We start from the raw sequence: 18,554 nt of genomic DNA on the forward strand, positions 1-18,554 counted from the left end.
CATGGCTCTGGAGTAATGCAGAGATGAGAAAACTGGCCATGCAAGCACCGGTAATGTCCTGTAGGCTAGGAATAGGAGGGGAGAACAGTGAGCTGGGATCTTCTGCTTGGGTTCACTGGAGATAACAAACCTTTACTACAGAAGAGAAAGGTCAAGGAGATCATGAACTCTCACACTTAAAATCCTGCCAAAAGTACAGGTGAAATGGTCCCAATGCTGCCTTTCTGGTCTGATGCAAAGCCAACTTAAAGCAAAAAACCCTATCTTTCAGGGTGCCTAGAGGGCAAACTTTGACAAGCCCTATTATACTTGTTACAAAATCCCTGCACAGAAGGATCAAATGCAGCTGCTTCCATTTCACTTAACACAAAGTTATGATCACTTGCCTGCACAAATCTCTCCTACCTTGGATATTTACATTTTAGTTGTGACTTGTTAACATATCCATAAGAAGGCACGTAATTATCAAGATAGTATCACAACCACCACCACAAAAACTGCTTTAGTTCTTCCCAGAAGCTTCCCAACTCACATAAAGCAAACCATCTAGCTATCTTGTGAGGCTTGGCTTTTTGGTCTTTTATCAAGCTGATGCTCTTTCCCACTTAGTGGCATTCCAGCAGCAGACAGAGGGACACAGCAGGCAGCACGAGAAGAAGATGAATCAGAGGGAGTTCTTGCTGGTCGTCAGCACTTGCACAAGGAGTTTATGGACAAGTAGGATGGAGAGGCTGTCTTCAGGGTTGTGTTGACTCAAGGGCTGTCATCCTATTTTTTAGATTTTAAGCGTGTTATTGAAATTTCTTTTCAAAATGCTAACTGTTAATTATTTAACTGCACCCACAATGCATTAATAATGGAATTATGTAAACTCAATTGAAGGTAATTGAGTTTTATTATAATAAATCATTTGTTCTGGTTTGACATAACACATAATACAGAATTCGTACTCTAAATGCGTACATACTTAAAGGCAAACATGAAGTCAAACACAAGTCTGACACATGCTCTTAGAAAACAATAATTCAGATACAAATCAGTGGAAAAATTAAGACTGTAAAGACTGTTTTATTTGAACTTGTTTGGATTTGGGAGGGGAAGGAAAGACTGCCATGTGCCAGAAGCTAGTGAGCAGTCCTAAAACCAGCCCTAACATTGTTTAATCTAGCTTGCATGTATAATGCTCTAACATGAGAAATATTTTATATCAGAAACATAAATCACTAAAATTGGTCACCAAAATTTTGCTCTGGGAGATGGGCATCCACAAGTGACCTTTTTTTAAGGCTTCTCTCACACTACAGTTTTCAAAGTTGGATGCCACAAGAAGTGTAAAGATACTACAAATGCACTAACAAAGCTTATTTTCCATTTTATTAAGAAACCAAATCTTTTTTTAAAGAGGAAGTAACACCAAATCTAGTTAATTCATAGCAATGAAAACACTGTGCATCAGCAAATGCTATAAATTAGCAAATAAAAGAACAACCTAAAATATGTTGTCATTTTTAAATGACCTATTATAGCACCGTATGTCTTTGAGAGGGAAAGATAGTGGTCATTTTTATGTAAATTCTACAAGGAAATGCATGGTAGTTTTGAGTAGCTAAAAGTAATCTAGTAAATGATTGTTTTTTGAAAATATGCTCATTCTCTCATTCTGAAAATAATACACAGAAGTGAACAGGCTCCCTTGTTACTAAAAGCAGCTGCAAACCTCACTGTAAGATGGACTTTAAAAGGATACTGCTTTGCAAATCCAAAATAAATGGGGGAAAAAAAGATGTGGGGGGGGAAGGGAAAGAAATTAAGATAAATTCATTATTGCACTTCAAAAACAGAGTTCCTAACTTAGAAAATCTCCTGTGGGGAGTACAGCAAAGGCTGAAGACTCAGTGGATTCCACATGAGGATAATTAGCAATACCAGTCTAGACTACATGAAAATTATAGCACCAGCGTGAATAAAATAGCAGTAAAGGCACTACAAAAAACTCTTTTACCTCCTCTGCATAAGCCAACACTAGCTAGCGTATGTCCCAATTTTTGCATATAGCCCATTGTCAGAACAGGACATATACACACACACACACACATATATATATAGGCTTTCAGGGGCATGAAATGAAAACCACCCTAATATCTGAAAGTATCATTTAAAGTATTTGAAGAAACTGTTTCCATCCAGGCACTGCACAGCTCACAGCACGAGCATGCTCCCAGCCTGAATGCTGAAGGCAAGACAACCCCGTAATTCTAAAGGTAAACAATCCTTTTGCTATTTCTAATGCCACTGGCTTTTATTCTATTAACACAGAAATTCAGAAGTCAGTAAATTTACTTTTAAGCGAGGACAACAGAACTGCAGCGCTCTCCGAGGAGCAGAGGGCTGCTTAAAAATTAGTTGTTTTCCTTGCCCTACCAGCACTGTTTCTTCGAAAGAGGTCTTCTGTCCTTAACATGGCTGCCATGCCTTACATAACATCAATGAATGAGAATATAGTTATTTTCTTCCCTAGGACACGCGCTGCCCATTAGCCATATGATTCTCCATATGGCACCGCAAAGAGCCGAGACAAAGCTTTGCAGTAACGCGGCTCCAAAGATCAGCGTCCTCTGAGAATAAGCAGCAGCAGAAAGAGACTCAGCCTTCACCAGCTCAAAATTCCCCTTTGGATCTTTCTCTAGTAAATAACAGGCGTTCTTACCTTAAGAAGACAAGAACAATAATAAGGGTGCTCAGTAGAGCCTCCTCTGTTTCATCTGCGCTGGTAAAAAAACCCCTTGGCGCAAGTGTCTGCTGCAGCAGGTAATCAATAATAGAACCTGCTCCTCCTGGCGCCGGAGCCGCTCCATCTGAGCGCTAGCTAACGTGAGCGCTGTCAGTGTGAGTCATAGCAGTGACTCAGAGCAGATGCAGAGCTGCAGGAGGAGTTTAAGTTTCAGGGCTTCCTCTCGCTCGCTCCTGCTCTCTGGCACATCGGCAGGCGCGCCCTCGCTGCCCAGTACCTGCCTCCAGGCTGCCCCAGCTTTTTCTTTCAGCAGCAGGTTTGCTTGCATCTACCTGATCTCAGGGGTTTGTTGGGGTTTTTTTCTCTTTTTCCCCCAGGATGGCCATTCTGCTTCTCTCTTCACTTGTCAATACGTTTATCCTGAATGCAGAAGCTTGCTCTCGCAAGCCAGGTCAATACCGTGGCATGCCAGGTGGTGAGCTACTACAAGATATCTGTGGGCTCACGCCTCTCATCAAGGCTCGGGGAAGAACTCAAATACCCCAGGAAAGATTCTAAACCAAAAGCACCAAGTGAGGGCAATATATGCATCTATTCATCACAAGTTTATAGCAAACCACCTCTGATTTCATTAAGCACACAGGGGAAGAAGAATTTGGTCTCAAATGCAGTGAGATACAAGAACTGTAGGAAGGATTATGGGATGCACATGAGCAGAAATCCTATGTGCCTGACACCAGGTTAGCAGGGAGAAGTGCCTATGGGTAAAGAGCACAACTGCATTATAGATGGGGGCAGCGGGTTTAGGGTTGAATTCTGGCAGCCTCCCCCACAGCTATCCAACTCACCAGTCACTGATCGCCACAGTCAAAGAAGCCATTTATCACCTCTGTAGTTTCCAGGCCTGCCAGACTCCCCACCACCTACAGCTGAGAACAGGCATCATGAAGCCAAAGTTAGGCACTCATTGCTAGACAGCGCTGATATGCACTGCTGTACCGATTACATTTTATTTCTGAAAGGCACGTTATACTAAATTGCAGTGTTGAGCAATCCAGCCTTCAAAAGAGGCACATGGAGCCCTCTACTACTAAGCCAGCAGGTCAACCACATGGAAACAAATGGTGGGATTAATCAAGAGAGTATTGTCAAAAGAAGCTGCTGGCCTGAGGAACAATGCCATTAAAATGTGTAGACCGGCTGAACAGCCATTCATATAAACATCCCAGATAGTTTGGGAAAAAGGCACTTGGTTTATGTCAAAGCATTTACAGAACATCTTTCCTCATAGTTAGCAAATGTCCAGCTGGCTATCACCCAGATAAACAGAATTGTGTTGAGATTTCTCATGGAAAAGCTAATACCAAAGCATGACTTTCATGGTTCTGTGGTTTTTGTCTTTTTAAAGAATTCCTTCTTTTGCAAAGCCCAATCAAATGAAAGGTAAGCCCATCCATCCCATCCAAGTATGTGCTTATTCAGTACTGTATCTAGTTGTTATTAAAGCCACTGAACGAACTTCGTACTATTGACGGTGAATGTTTACTCTCTCCATGTATCTCAGCCCAGCCAAGAACACTGGCTTGGCAGGGATCAAGAGATGAGAAGGAATCAAGCTGAGCAAAACAATCCTTGAAGCATGGTCATGGAGATAATATAAACAAGGATGATAAAGAATAGCTGGTGTCTATGAAGATACACTGAACTAAACCCTTCCCTTTCAAACCGCTACTATTCTACCTATTGCTTGGAACATCTGTTCGACCCCATCCTTCCCCTCAATTTACTAAGGACAGTGAATCTTTGCTCCTGTCAAGCTTTCAAGTCTTTATTTTCTTGTCTTAAACGGTTAAATAGGCAAGAGACCTCTAAAATCCACTGCACGCCTGGGAAAAAAAAAAAACAACAAAAAATCCCAACAACAACAGCAGCAACAAAAAAACAAACCAAGACCCCTGAGATTTTGAATACTAACAGCATGGCCACAGCCCAAACAGCATCTACGACAGGGCAGAGAGGAAGACAAAACGGTGTTATTAACTGGAAGGTACCTCAAATATTTGGGGTTTTGGGTTTTTTTTTTGGGGGGTGGTGGTGGTGTTATTTGTTTGTCTGGTTTTAAATGTATGGCACACACTTATGTATCTACATTCGATTTTGTGCTGCCGTCCATCCGGAAGCATAGATGTGGATCAAAGATGACTCAAAGCAAAGAGGTGTTAAAGGCCTCAAAGAGATAAAACACACCAAGAGCAAGCATGCACTGTGTAAAATGCACGCACTTGCCTCAGCTGCAAATGACCTCATCTACAAATCAGAAGTGATCTAGCTGCTGTAGGCAGCTGTTCTGTGTTGCCTAATTTAGCAGTCTCCTTAGCTGGACCTTCTGCAGTAGAAAGGGTTTGGATCTTGGATCTAGAAGTAGGAAAACCTGAAGCTTCTTACCACAGCAGAGGTAAAACCCCAAAGACTTACATCAATGTGGATGAAAACTTGAACACGAATTTAGTACAACTTGCTAAACTAAACACCACTGCAAGAGAATTTGCATTTAAAGGCAGTGTAGACTATTATACACTCTTTAAGTACTAGAGGCAATAGTTTTTCCTTTTTCTCCTTTAGGAAACAAGCAAGCTAAGGCTTTTCTATAATACCTATTCAACATGGTACCCTAGAGCATGTTAGGCTAAAGAATCCTGTTCCTCCTTGCCATCTCCCTGTCTCTGGGAATTTGTTTGTGATTTTTCTTTTAAAGTTATCATTATGCCAATGATGGTGGAAATCGTTTCCCACAGCCTCTTCCAGGTTGTCAGATTCCATATTAACCTGCTTTCTCATGAAAGCTCAGTCTACAGTCAGATGTCCTTACTGAGAACACCAACCTCTAGTCCTGTTCTTGAGACTTTTTTCTTCTTAGCTATACTGTCCCAAGGAAAAAATAAAAAACAATTAATTTTCTTCAAGGAAAGAGCTGGCTCCCAGTGCAACTGGGACCACTGCCAGTATCCACAGTGATGTCTCCCCTCCTCTTTCCCCCCTCACCCTCCTACCCTTCCAGTCATCTTTCTCTCAGCTGCATACTCTGCTGCATCCTCATGTTTTGTAGGTTTGTTTTTCTGAGCCCTGTGGAAAGGTGGGACTTCAGAGGTACTAATTTTTGAGAAGCACTGACACATGTTTTCAAGATGAAAAGTAGATCACATTTTCTCTACAAACTCACACTCCTTTTATCGTTGTTATGGGCATTACAGTACTTTCCAAAGGACCTCAGCAAGGAGCAACCACACATGGAGGTGAGCACTATGCACACACACAGTAGGAGAGACACACTGCAGGAGCATGCATTTTGAAAAGACATACTGGCAAAAAAGCTGAGAAGGGAAAAAATTTTGCATCATCTTACAATGTACAGCTAACTGACTTGACCAAGGTGCTCCACATGTCCACATTGAAGCCAAACGCAGAAAACAGATTTCAGAGTCTTGGTCACTAGACCATCAGACTTCCCTTTTGACGCATCTCAGTAGTAGGTTCATTTCTTCCAGCTAATTACCTTTTGTGGGTGTTTTGATATGCTACAACAAAAGCACTGTTTGCTTCTCAGGAAAATTAGAACTCCTGCTGGGAAAAGCATCAGCACCAGAACCTTTATCCTACACAGACAATGAACAGAGGAAGCCACGCATGAAAGCAGAGCTTTGGCGATTGAGTATGGGAGGAGGGAAGAGCATACACTTATTCATCACATTTATCTCAAGACTTCTGAAGATAAATAACAGGACATGCTGTAGCAGTTCAACTTTCTACCATCACTGTATCATCCACCAATGTCTCAGTAGCATCTTGCACTCATCTCTACAAAAGCAGTTAGCAAAGCAACCCGCAAAAGGCTGTGTGAAACTATTTCCACCAGACCACACAAGTACATCTCTTCACTGAGATCGCCTCCTCAATTACTGCTATAGCTATGACCCAAGTAAAATATTTTTTTTTTAATTTCTCTCATAACAATCCAAAGCTATGTATCCTGCACTGGAAAGAGACTAAAAAGCGACAAGCTGCCTGTAACACGCTGCGCACAGATCTCAGCGGGAAGTACTTCTGCACATCTAGTGAAAATGCGCAAGACAACCTAAATGTCCATTTCCTCTTTATGATCTGTTCTCAGCAAATGAAACAAGACTCGGAGAGACTAAGATTAGAGAAATCAGCGAAAACAAGACAACAAAAATATATCTCATAGCAACAAAGATGTACTGACCAGACCAGAGATGAGTTTACAGATGCTGCTGTGACTCCTGCGTATACACACATCAATGCATTTGCTGCATGCGAAGGCTTGCTTGGATAAGGAGGACTCCCCAGATTGCACTTGATGTCAGCACAGCGTCAGCTGATTTTTTGGCAGCTGGCCTGCTCATATCTATCCACTTCTGTTCTCTTTTTCTCTTTAATGCCAACATCTGCCCATGTTTTGCACTGACAGAAAAGGTCAGCAAGACCCTAATAATACATTAAACCTGACGATCAAGTGATGCACCATTTGCAATTACCATGTGCCCAATCTCATTCTCCTTATATTCAGAGCTCTGCTTTTTTTCCTAAAAAAATATACAGTGCAAGTGTGGAAGCATCTGTAATCTCAGATTTTACATATATGCCTTATAGATCACTTTGGACACCAGAGAAAGCTATCAGAAAACACTGGGTCTCTCCAGGCTTCCAAGAATATTATAATTTGTTCTATCAACATAAACACAATTTTCAGATTCCAAACAATCTTTATTTTCCTCTACAAGGTACAACTACCTCTCTGCTTCAAACCAGCATGCCCCATTTTCTGCACTCATACAATAATTTCAATTGAATATTGATCTATGAATCCTAACAAGAGAGACAGCCAAACCCAGGCATAAACTCATTTTGAGGCAACCATATGTTACTGCATGACTTAAACATCATGGGTCTATCTAACAAAATGCTATGCTCTGGTGGGAACTGTCTACATCCACTCATTTTGTTCATTCAATACATCTTCTGAGCGAAGTTTTTCCTGTTGTCTTCACAATGCAGCACTTGCAGATCTCATGCTGGTCTTCGTGACCTACGACTGGTAGACTCTTCAAATGCCTCAGAAAGCACAATTGTCAATGCCGGAGAAAGTCGATGCAAAGACTGATTGTTTTCTCAGTACCATCTGCTGCACTGGGTAAATGAAATAAAAAACCAGTAAAACTGAACGTAAAGCTGGACAATTTTCACGACTATTCTGCAACATTTCTTGTAAAATTTACTCCTCTTCATCTTCATGAAGAAAGAGCAGCTGTAATGCACGATTTCTGTGTTTGCACAACAAATTTCCAATGCTTTGTCTTGTCTTCTCAACTCACCTGTACTCCTTTGCAAGTTAACCAGCCCCTATTTTTAGCAGGGAAATCATCTTCTGATACATTCCTCATTAGTAAGGTCATGAAAAGGAACTGCCTACCTAGATGTGCGTTTAAGGGCCTCATTCTCTTACTCCCATTCTTGGCATTCTTTGCCTTTGCCATGCAAAAAAAGTCCTGTTGTTCGTATAGTGTAACACAGCACTTCACAAAAAGCTAAGAGGGTCCCCAAATGTATGTTGACCAGTAACAGATGTAATAAAAATAAAAGCCATGGTTAAACCATTTTTTTTCTTTCTCTCTCAAAATTCTTTATTTCTTCTTTCAAAATAAATTATGTAACAATCCAATCAGAAAGGAGTTATCTGCCAGCTCACAAATTTTAAGTCGCTACATGTGAATCCAACCTTTATTTGTGGTGCACAGTAAATTATTCCCCAGATTAATGCCACCAAATATCAATGGGACCATTAAAAGATTAAGGTACTGCACGCACTGAATTGTGTATCAGAATTTAGACCACTGGGAGCCCAAGGTGGAAAAGCTTATTAAAAGTGTTGATAATGGAAGTGATTCTTTCATGATTAATATAAATTTTGACATTCAGAACTTAATTGACTTCATATCATTTGGGATCTTTCCTAAAATTAGGCCATGGAAAAAGCTCACTAAAAGTAGCACCCGGGTGTTCTAATGTGGTTTCAAAAAAATCTTAATGTCAAAGGCTACATGTCTTATTCTAAGAACAGTCAACTACAAACCAGCAAACCTACAGATAGTAAGAGAAGGCAAAAAATGAAAAAGAATAGGTTCAGAATCTCCTTATTAAATAAAACATTTTATTTTTCTTAAAGTACATAAAAATACAGACTGCCCCAAACAGAGCCCTGTGCACCATTTGTTGGCACTTCCACCAGTTATCATGTCTTTTTCCACATACCTCTTGGAAGACTGGGTGGTACATCAGAGCTGTGCATGGTTGCTTTGAGGTTTTTTGAATCAGTTTCATTTATGTATAATCCAGAAGTATGCATTGATATATTGCTATATATATTTCTAGATTATTTTCACTTCCTAGTATGATAAAAGTTCTCATTGCATAGGATGTCTTGGGGACTAAAGGGAGAACAGAGATTACAGATGTTTGCATCATCTACTGTTTTGGGAAAAGACTTTGAATCCTTGAATTTATAGGGAATTAGACCAGGCAGATAATAATTGAAGATATTGCATCATTTGGCTACCAGGTTAAATGCATTATTTGAGTCTCATTGACCTTCTCTAACAATGTTTGTGTGTCTGTATTAAGGATGTCGCCAAGGCGAGCAGCTCTGGGACCAGCACGATTGGCAGCAGAGTGCTTTAGCACAGTGCATGGGTTTCCCGAACCAGGGGAGCCTCAGGGGGAGCTGAGAGAGCCACCAGGAGCCTGCAGCTCACACAATAGCCAGGAGCAAGGGCAGCCAAGCTCCCCACACATACAAAAGAAGCCCCTGGGGAGCACTGGCAGCCAGTAGCACTGCCAACAGGGCAGGCAAACAGGGCATGGCGCGGCAGCAAAGCATGGGGTGGCAGTTTGCGCAGCAGTTTGCATGGAAGGGTGTGCAGGAAGGGTGTTGAAGCTCTTCCAGCTCCACCAGGGAGCAATGGTATCCAGCCAGCAGAAAGCCATGGCCTCTCTAAGCTCTGCACCCACCACAACTGGCACAGCTTCCCAGACAGAGCTCCAGCGGGAACACGCTGCCAGCCCGGTGCCAGGCTGCAGGCTCTGCCCTGCTCCTACACCAGCACCGTGCAGGGGCAGCTAGCACCCGGTGGGAGGTGACCCCAGAGAGAAGGACGCCTCTGCTCAGCGACAGAGCTCCGGGAGAAGGCGAGTGGTTTGGGGAGTATCAAGGAGAGTGAGGGGGAGATCAGACTGCTGGAATTGCACCCGACCTTCCCTGGGACAGGGCCAGTGGGCAGACAGGACACCTGACATGGAGGATTCCCTATCCTCTCTCCGCCTGGCTGAACATGGTGACTTAAGGGACAGGGGGCAACGGTGAGAAGTCCCTGCCCAGCACAACAGGCGCCTCTCCTCTGTGACTGCCCCACCGAATCAGGTGCACTTGCGTAAGAGATACAAGGCTCTGCAAGTAGAACCGAACACTGACGAGGACAATGGTTCATCTAGCTTGGAGGTGCCGCTGAGGTTAAGCTGGCCTTACGCCCTGTCTCAAACTGCTTCCATAAAGAAAAAAAGGCAGATCACTGTCATAGGAGATTCCCTTCTGAACGAACAGAAGGCCCAATATGCCGACCAAACCCACTTCTTAGAGAAGCCTGCTGCCTCCCTGGGGCCTGGGTTAAGGATGTGAAGAGAAAGCTTCCCACCCTGGTCTGGCCCTCAGATTATCGTCTGTTATTGATTTTTCATGTAGGCAGCAATGAAGTTGCAAGAAGCCCAAGGGCAATCAAGAGAGACTTCAGGGCCCTGGGACAGCTGGTTAAGGGATCAGGAGAACAAGCACTGTTCTCTACCATTCCAGTTGTAGGGAATGATGAGGGAAGACACATGAAGATCCAGCAGATCAATATGTGGCTCCAAGGCTGGCGTCCCTGGCAGAATTTTGGTGGTTTTGATCATGGGTCAGTCTACATGACACCAGGCCTGCTGGCAACAGACAAGGTACACCTGTCTCAAAGGGGGAAAAGGATCTTTGCACAGGAGTTAGCAGGGCTCACTGAAAGAGTTTTAAACTGGATTTGAAGGGGGAAGGGGAGGAAACCAGGCTCACTACAGATAAGCCTGGGGGCAGCACACCCATGTTTGAGGGACAGTGTGCTAGTGAGGTCCTTCAGTCTGCCATCTCAGTGGAGGTAGGGGATGGAGATCCATGTGACAGCAAAAGATGCAAGGGTTATGGATGTGTTAGAAACCACAGAAGTGCCTGACAACGGCCACATAGGAATTAGGGCTTCTCCTCCCGGAAGGTGGCGGGATCAACTGAAGTGCATCTACACCAATGCATGCAGCATGGGCAACAAACAGGAGGAACTGGAAGCCGTTGCGCAGCAGGAAAACTATGACATAGCTGCCATCACAGAAACATGGTGGGATGACTCGCACAACTGGGGTGCTGCAATGGATGGCTACAAACTTACAGCAAAATAAGAATAATAAAAGAAACAAAAGAAAAGAAAAGAAGAAACAAAAATGTTTCTATAAATACATGAGCAACAAAAGGAGGGCTAAGGAGAATCTCCATCCTTTATTGGATGCAGGGAAAACATTGCCACCAAAGATGAGGAAAAGGCTGAGGGAGACCTTATCGCCCTCTACAATTACCTGAAAGGAGGCTGGAGCGAGATGGGTGATGGTCTATTCTCCCAAGTAACAAGCTATAGGATGAGGCACAAGTTGTGCCAGGGGATGTTTAGATTGGACATTAGGAAAAATTTCTTTACCGAAAGGGTTGTCAAGCATTGGACCATGGTGCCCAGGGAAGAGGTTGAGTCCTCATCCCTGGAGGTATTTAAAAGACGGGTAGATGTGGTGCTTAGGGACATGGTTTAGTGGTGGACTTGGCAGTGCTAGGTTAAGGGTTGGACTTGATTTTTTTAAACGTCTTTTCCAACCTAAACGATTCTATGATTCTATGAAACATGATTTGTATTAAGGAATTACGATTAAATGGAAAACATTGGTAACTGATATACAGCATACATTCATTCAGTTGTTGAACAGACCCATCTAAGTCACCAGACAATTCAAGCTACGCAAAAAAGTGATGTGCATAGCTCCACATACAACCTCTTGTTTACAGTTCAGTTCCACCAGCCTAAACTGGTAAGATGACTGGCATCATCCTTTTATATTCTAAAGGCAGTAAAAGATACATTTTCTATTACCCTGCCCTCCCCTACTTCATGTTCTTCTAATTCTGTCTCTGATGTACTTTATCTGTCTGGAATCAATGACTACTTGTCGTATTGCCTGATGAGGCTCACAGTGGTCACAGACTATGGGTCCTGCTGCCCTGCATCACTGGGAGCTGCAGCTGCCCTTCCCAGCCCTCCTGGGCCACAGACCCAAGGTTTCCTTGACACGCAGATTAGTTTGGTGACAAGCACAGGTCTGCGTTTTGCACCTGAGACAGGGTCAGGATAGAGACAAAGCATGCACCTGGAGATCTGGGAAACAACAGGTCACCTTGCAGTTTTTAACCTAAAACAGTGGAAGGCAAGGATTCCCTCCCCGCAGCTTGTCAGTCTGGGTTTTTTTTTTTGGGGGGGGGGGGGGATGGGACTGGGTGATTGTGTTTTGTTGTTTTGGTTTTTTTCAAATGGAAGAATTAAGCAGATAAAGTCTGAGGCTCAGAGGCACAAGCTTTTAGGGGCCACCTCACTTAGCTTGTAATAATTTTATTCATTACTTGCCTGACATTACCCCAAGAGACTTGGGAACTGAATCTTAAGCTCTGATTAGTGCACTAAATATTGGACAAGCTTTCTTTCAATGTATTATTAAGTAATTTTGGGATAATGCTTGGTTTTGGAAATTATCTGTTTATCCCCCATCCAAATCTTGTGAGGTAATCAATATAGAACTGTTTAAAGAACTATTTAATAAATGACCGTCATATTCCTAGAAAGGTGTACTCCAAAATGCATTCACTTTTGCAAATCAAGGACTTCAAACACTTATAAAATCATTTAATAGATAAAGAAGACATACTGAAAAGAGCTGGCTATAAATACAAGATCACCAACACAAGCATAAATCAGCAAGAGCCATAAAGACAGGTCATGTAAAAATACTGTATCGATTGCTATAATCCAAAATAGCATTAATTCTCTGTTAATTTCTCTTGGGAAAAACAATTCTAATAACCCTCCATGAAAGGGCTTCTTAAATAGAATACAGTACATTCATCTTTGCTGATTATATCAAGATTGAACGGAGACACCAAACTGAGCAAAAAGAAAGAAGACAGAGCCTTTACCTGTGTCAGTTCTTCAGCACAACCCAAGTAAGAAATCCTCTCTCTAAGACAAAGAATCGTCATTTATAGCTTCAGAACCATCCCTTTTGCTTGAGAACCACTGAACTATCTCCAGTTCGGTTTACGACTGCACAGTACTGGTTCAGTGAGGAAATCACAAGTAAAGGCAAATACCAGCATGGAGCTGCAGTTGCCTTGAGCAAGGCACAGCAGAGTATGGAAACTACACAAATCCACACCCTAACTACAGAAGGACTCTTAAAATACACAGGCTGTAATTCAGTGCAACAGCTGTAGTTAAGATGGAAAAGGAAATGGACACATTAAAATTAAAGGAAGACAAGTAAAAGCTATCCTCACATTAAACCAGTTTCAAAAGTATGGGTGTCTTTCTTTTTACAGCGGGTCTAAAAAAGGCTAAGATGCAAGCAGCGCCTGTTAGACAGTGTTTCTGAATAGCCTGCCTTTTTTAGGAATTCATATAATAGGCTGAAACCACAGAAATACTGGCCAAACACTGTTTTAAAAGGACCTGACGCTTTGTCAGCTGCATATAAATGAGTTTAAAATTTATTTTTAAAGACTGTAATTTAGATAGCAGCTAATCAGTACGAGCCTTTTTTTGTATGAAAATGGTGCACATTTCTTCTACCCACGCTTTCCCCCCCAGTTCCTCCTCCCAAAAAATAATTGATTGCAGGCTGAAAAAATATCATGGAGACCTGCCTGAGCCTTTTTACAAATAGTAACAAACTTTGCATGAAATTGGTAGCAATTATATCTTATATAAGGGAGTGAGAAGGAAATAATCATTTTTTAACCCGCATAAAAAGCTTTCCACACAGGAAAGCAACATATTCTTGGTATCTTACTTGTGATCTTTTGGTTTGTTTGTTTTTAAGAGAAGCCTTTTCAGCTTTGTTACTCCAATGTTCCATATCACTATGAGCTAAAAACCTGTAATTTAGGTACTGAACAGAGGAAATAACGTAGTCTACAGAGTTAAGTTTTTCATTGAAAAATCTCCCATTAAGCGGGGAGGGAGAGGAAGAAAAGGAGAAGAAATGGGAACTTCAAAAATTGCATTAAAGAAGCAAATCTATGATTCCTCCTACACATGCAGCCTGCTAACCAGGAATAAAGGAATATTTAAGAACATAAAAAGTCATGGTTTAAAATTCTGTAATGCCTCTGATCTCTTTTAATAGGTCAAAAATTACTACAATCCATGCATAGCCCTTATATGCAGTGTGGAGGCCAAAGAGACTACATGAACAAGAACACCCAGGAGAGTCAGAAAACGCATTGAGTTCTGTACTTTCTCAGAAACAAGACAGGCAGAGTGCGATTCAGAGCACCTCAGGTAAGCAGGAGCTAAGTTGCTAACTTAGGTGTCAGGAATCACCTCTCTGAAGGCACTCGCTTCCCTTGAAAACTGCAGAGGGGATGAAGTCTGCTGGTGCTAATATGCCCCAATCAGGCCTATCATCAAATAAAAAAAATCCGCAGAAGATATACAGAATGCTGCAGCGGCTTAAGTGTTCAAGTTAAATAGGGAGACTATCCAGTAAAAGCAGAGCTCAAAATAGAACATAGATGGGAAGAATTTGGCTGTGAGGTATGAGATGTTTTTAGAAGATGACAGACAGAAACAGAGGAAATGTCAGAGCTGGGGAATCAAGACTCTCAGCAAGGCAAAGATCGATGTTACCATCAGGAGGATATGAGTTCCAGTTAATATACCAACCTGAGAGCAGTTCCTAGCGTATGGTCTTGAAAGGAGAGAAGTTAATGGCACTGTGGTGGTTTGCTAATGGGGCAAACTGGTTTAGAGAACAGGAAATGGAGAAGCGATGGCAAAACTGCACAGCAAGTCATCTTAGGGGAAAGCGTGGCAGGGCAAGTCAAACAGCGCAGTTAAGTGTGCAATGGACAAAGATCCAAGGAGGGGGTTTCCGGAGAAGAGTGATTCAGGCAGAGACACAGGCACACACTTGTAAGCTGCAAGAGTGAGCTGCCTGACCGGCAAGCTGCTCAGAAGCAAGCTGTGACAGTAAAGGGAGAGAGAGGAGACAAAAGGACTTGGGAAGAGATCATCAGGAAAGCTTTATAAAAGTACTATTTGGCAAGAAAAACAGTGTTGGTCAAGTCTCTGGAAAAAAAACCCCAAAACTTTTTTCTGTTTCCCCTGCTTTGAATTTAGGCAGAAGAGTTTTAAGGCTGTAAAGACTTTGCTGTACTTAACCACGCTCTTTCACAGCGCTAAGGCCTCTTCCACCGACACAGGTGTCTGAAGAGCCGTACAGACCTCTGCAGGTTTCAGCCTGGAAAAAGGTCCTAATCACATTTTGACCAATGGCATTTTCTGATGTGAAACTATCACTCCCTGAAAGTTCAAGTCTGACTGGCAGGAACCCGAGTAAGACGCTAAATCACACAACTCTATTATCAGAGGCTTCGAAAGTCATTCCCTCAACCAAGCCTTCCTTGTTCAGAGGACTAACCATTTACCATCATGCAGGAACTTCTTCCATCAAAGCAAGTGCTACTTAACATGAAGCATTTAAGGTTTGTGCTTAGCCTCCTTAATGCAATAAAGCAATAACAATGAATAAAGGGAAAGCAATACCATGCAAGTTTCCAACGCTTCGTGGACCACAGATCAGAAACTCCTGGCCTGCCATTAAGCAATGCTCAACGGTTTGGTTCCTGAGGCTGCAATACAGAGCTATGCAAATCCTCCAAGATCCCTGAGCATGCTGGAGCTCAGTTACACAAAACACATGACACGTTGAATTTGGATTCTGTTTTGAGCTACCCGTCCCTGAAACTCCTGGGCTTTTGGCTCATGACAGAAATACTCCTTTGTAGTCACTACAGCTTTCTCCAAGTGCCGCTTGGCTCTAGTGCCATTTTTCAGAATTCCGTGGCACTGACAGAAAAGCCGACAAGAAAAAAAAAATAAATCAGTAACTCCAGAAGAACTGCTGTGCAGAGCCTCCACAGGATATTTTACTGCACAGGCTGCAAGCCTGGAAAGGTACCATGGGAGGCTTGGCCTCTAATACTGCAGAAGCCACACATCCACAGAAGAAGGAAAAATGGTACTGCAAAGTTTAAGCCTCCTGTGATACTCTATTATCAATATCCTGAAATTTATAACACAGCTGCCTGAAGCAGTTGCCCTTTATTGTCCTCTTTAAGTCCACACACTGCTTTTTGGACTATAAGGAGAAGTTACCAAGTACAGGGTCTTCTTGAGAAGATGCATGACAAATACTGGAGGGATAACTAACAGCACTGCTTCTTTACACGCTGGAAGTCTGGGGCGCTGCTCATCCTCCTTTTTCCTCAGAAATCTCTTAGTCGCCATTTTTCTCACAGTACAAAGACCAGTGGAGGAAGGTGGGGAAAAAGTAGAGAGCAGCATTATGGTATTCCCATCTCACCAAGTTTCTAAAAACGAAAGACAGTAACAGCTGAAGTGCAAGACAAATCTGGTTTAGCTGCAGCATTGTGGAGAATAAAGCACCAGTCAGAATGAAAAAATGGCCTTTAGCTCACATAACACTCAACATACCCCAATTTGTGTACCAAAGCAGACCAGCCCATTTTTCAAGATAGCCTAAAATTAATCCCAGCAAGACATGAGCCACTGCAGAGCATCCTTAGCATTCAATTTGGGAGAGCACTGAGAGCAGCTGGTGTAGAGCAGGATGTCTCTAAGATAATCTCTAAACTGCTATCAAGTCCCAGAGTGCTCCTACAATCATCTGCAAGCACAAAAATGAGACAAATCAGGAAATTACTGTTACTCCTTTTTCTCTCCCCTCAATCTCTCAAGCCTGAGAGCTAACAACTGTAATAAGAAAGAAAAAAAAAACAAACACAAAAACATTTTTCAGATAAGTAATTAAACTGGTATGTCTTATTTTAGACAGAGATTACACAGTTAAACATCCAAGGAGTATTCAATCTCCTGGAAAATTTTTATCATGTTGCCAGTTTGAACAAACAAAATATGATCTATTTTTGCAGCATACAGACTGATATATGGGTGCTAAAGAAGGGTGAGACTTGTACGCTTGGGGCTGATTAAAGCTAATGTCTCACTCATGCACCACAACTGAGCACTCGCCTTTCTTTGCAGGTGAAAACACAAAATCAACTGGCTAGTTTTGTAGTTATTTTGCTCTATTTTGCCCAAGCTATCTGTTTTGTCACTCTTCAAATGATTAAAACAGAGCTGCCACAAAATCATTCAGAGCTAATTACCTACTTGAAAAATATGCCTATAGGCAGGTGTAATTTTTAAAAGTAAAGACAGGAACAGTTTTCTCCTGGCATTCTTTTAAGCAATGTAAAATTTGTGCCAAAGAAGTAACAAGAAATCCTTTAATATATTTCTTGAAGAAATGTCACTTAGAACATGAAGCTACACAGACTACAAAAGTAGAATCCCTTTAAATTAAGTTCAGCAAATACAGTGCATACATTAAGTTGACAGTAGAGAGATACAGACCTACCCATCTTACTGCCCAGGTCCATATTCATCCACATCTGTCTTAATGCTGCACTGGGAGACTGAAAATCGAACCAAGGAAAGGTATGCTTGCAAAGAAAATTAAGGTGTGTTTGCAAAGAAAATTAACACTTTAGGATGAAACTGCTGGGAGAAGCATTACGTTGACAAGGTACATCCTCTGTCATTGTGCTGTCCCAAGGCTGGGGCAGGGTCATAAGTTTTAAAGCAGCTGCGGACCTGTATAGCGTGTCAGGAATTATAAACTGTGTGATATTCAATGTTTTCCTTAAATGTCCAGTTGCTAACATTCTAAGACTAGGCCTAAGTCTCAGGTCTGACTTCTAAAACTAAGTAACATCACTGCAAATCTCTGCTCCTTCATGATTTAGCAGAGGGAGTTTGAAGACATGAACCACAAAAGGTCAAGTGCTGGAACTAGAAGGACCTCCACTTCAGGATTATTTAAAACCTCATCAATGTTTAAACATAGCTTGAATGGTGAGTTTTGATCACTGGCAGCAAGGCAGCTGCACCCAAACCAGCTTCCAGTTGCTTGGACTGGAATACTGCAGAAATAATTTAGCCCAGGTTCAGTAGCAGAAAGGAGAACCCATGTTGCCTCCAAACACAACCAAATATTCTGTTCCTACTGAAAGGAAAGGGAGAGGAAATGCAGAAGAGCAGACACAGAGTAGCCGCCACAGGTAGCTGCTAGCCATCCTTCATGAACTGCTGGAGACCCAGGAAACTTGCAGCCACAGCATTTCAGCTATGGGACCAGAAGAACCAGCTAGCCCAGTGAAAGAACGTGACTTCTACTTGTTTGTCATTAACCCCTTCAACAAGGCCATGATGTCTGAAACAAGCTTGCATCTTGAGACACGAGAAAGTACAGAACTCCTAACACTGCACCTTGCTTTTCA

At 42.2% G+C, this 18,554-nt stretch overlaps 1 protein-coding gene across 9 annotated transcripts in view; it reads right to left on the reverse strand.

Annotated features, from left to right (window-relative positions):
- INPP4A (inositol polyphosphate-4-phosphatase type I A) overlaps positions 1 to 18,554 on the reverse strand; it is a 141,879-nt gene that overhangs the window by 91,150 nt on the left and 32,175 nt on the right. Inside the window, exon 1 of one of the 9 annotated variants that reach the window (XM_035893203.1) lies at positions 2,708 to 2,786. The exons of the other annotated variants lie outside the window; for them this stretch is intronic. The gene's annotated coding sequence lies outside the window, so the exon portion shown is untranslated. Of the gene's footprint in view, positions 1 to 2,707; positions 2,787 to 18,554 lie in introns of those variants that run through there. 9 annotated transcript variants of the gene reach the window in all.

The sequence above is a fragment of the Egretta garzetta genome, unplaced genomic scaffold, assembly GCF_000687185.1.
Source record: "Egretta garzetta isolate BGI_Z169 unplaced genomic scaffold, ASM68718v1 scaffold504, whole genome shotgun sequence".
NCBI classification, from domain to species: domain Eukaryota; kingdom Metazoa; phylum Chordata; class Aves; order Pelecaniformes; family Ardeidae; genus Egretta; species Egretta garzetta.